The sequence below is a fragment of the Equus asinus genome, chromosome X (genome assembly GCF_041296235.1).
Source record: "Equus asinus isolate D_3611 breed Donkey chromosome X, EquAss-T2T_v2, whole genome shotgun sequence".
NCBI classification, from domain to species: domain Eukaryota; kingdom Metazoa; phylum Chordata; class Mammalia; order Perissodactyla; family Equidae; genus Equus; species Equus asinus.
Window position 1 is genome coordinate 78,606,223 of NC_091820.1, and position 2,371 is coordinate 78,608,593.

A 2,371-nucleotide genomic window follows, 5' to 3' on the forward strand; every position below is an offset into this window, starting at 1 on the left:
ACTTTTCATTCATATCCCAGAAGATGCAAGGCAAGATTGTATCCATAAAGTAAGAACAGGATGCAAAAATGAAAGGAACACTCAGAGGCCTAAAAGGAACTCTTGAGAATTTTTTAAATGTTAAAATTATAGAAATTTCTCAGGAAAGAAACAATAAAATAAAGAAATGAGAAATAAAAGAAAGGTCATAAAATTAGAGTTTCAGTCCAAGTTCCAGGAAATAACAAGAACGACAGAACAATAACAACAACAAAAGCTAAGTGGAAGAAATAATTCACAGAACGTTTCCTGAACTGAAGGCTATAAATTTGCAGGTAGAAGATGTTTATGGAGTACTCAGCTAATAGAGTATCAGTATAGCAATTATTGCAGCAATATAAATTATTGTAAAGTTTTAGAACACTAGGGAAAAGGACATCTTGTAAACTTCTGTAAAGACAAGGAAGAGGAAAAATATGGCAATGTATATTTTTAGCAGGAATCAAAATGATTTCAGATTTTTTAACACAAAACTGGAAGGTAGAAGACAGTCCAGTGATGCCTTCAAGATCTGAAAGCAAATGACTTCCAGATTTGGTTTTTGTATTCATCCAAATTAGTAGTCAAAGGTAAGAGTAAAATAAAAATGCTTTTGGATAAGCAAGTTCATAATAATTTGTCTGCCATGCAAATTAATGTTTTTCAGAAACTAATATTACCAGAACATTATTATTATTATGTCAGACAACCAAAGTTGCATCTTATAAAGGCTATGGCTCACATTTCCAAGGTACTGTAACAAATTTGGAGGGTTTCCAAGAAGATTTTTTTAAGAAATAGTTTTAGTATCAAAAAATAAAAATGATTATATATTTTGATGTGAGTCTTCACATCAGTAAGTGTTTTTCTGTGTGATCTTTTTACATTTATTCAATACATACTTTTTCCCCTACTAGTATAGTGATCCTATAGGGTATCAGCATTTCTGCAACTGTACAGAAAGAGGTCATAATTTTTTTTTTCTTAAGTTTCTGAGAATTCTTTTACCAGAAGTTAGGAAGACTTGTACTTTTAAAAACTAAACACTGAGATTTCATTATTTAGGATGAAGAGAAAACAATAGAACTTGAAAAGTCCAAAATTTACAATATATAAAGGAAATCAGAGAATAGATTTATTAAAAACAAATTAGTTAGCAATGGAAAATTAATCTTAGTATACTTTACTTACCAGCTGTTAATAACACCAATATAACTATAGGAATATAAATATATTGAGTACCTATTCAACCAAAATTACAATAGAAATATGATGGAGAAAGGAAGTATATGTATCTGTAGTTTGACAGGGTTGGGGGAGGGTGGTGTAAAAGTCAGCTGAATCTTCATCTTCTGTAATTAGTTAATAGCTAAGTCCTACATATGAAACACAAAGTGGTAGTAATATAAATATGGTGTTTAAATGTATTTTATTATATAGCCAAAGTATGACAAATAGGTGCCATGAGTAGTAGGAAATAGAGATGTGCATGTGGAAACTGTTGTTTTTCTTAAAATGCTTGGTGAACCTCTTGAATTTTAAAACTATGTGTACCTATAACTATTATTAGCAAAAAGCCCAATCATTTAAATTGTTATGCAAAAAATGATATATGGTTATAATAAAGAACTAAAACAATGCAATACATTTTCATCACTTAGAAATTACCCAAGCATCATTTTATGAATATGTTCAGCTAAAAAACACTGAGACAGCTAAATAGAAATTGTTTTAAATGCGATTATTATGAAGGTTCTTTTTTCAAAAAGTGTTTCATCTATTTTTATTAAAAAAATAGAAGCCCCATAAAATGAAGTGAAATTGAATGATTTGACTAATTTAATGTTATCATGGAATATATTATTCCTTAAGAGGCCCAGCTACAGTCGTGAAGATTATGACTAACAGTAAAATATTGGACTTATTATTTTCAATTATTTATTTTAATTTTAGGAACTGAAAATCGATTCTGAAAGGGTAGAAATACTCTCAAAAGCAGTATTTTTTCACAGCTTCTTCATTCCCAAAATCGTTTCTTGGTTGAGGCTTTTGAAACTAAGAATTTAATGTTTGGAAGCCTTATTCCTTTCCATGAAGCAAGTATAGACATTCTTTAATACGCAAAGACTTTAAACTGCATTTGATATCAGAGTAATTCATTTTAGCTATCAGTAACTAACTCTGAAATTCTTTGAATGACAATGTTGGAGGAGGAGCAAGTTACAGGGCAACTCTACTAAAGTTTCTTCAGTCTGCCTTTTCCATAAGATCTCCATTGATAAACTCTTGTGAATGAGACTTTAAAAATCCTGGATCTTTAGCACGAGCTTTGCATGGCATCTCTGTGTTGCCT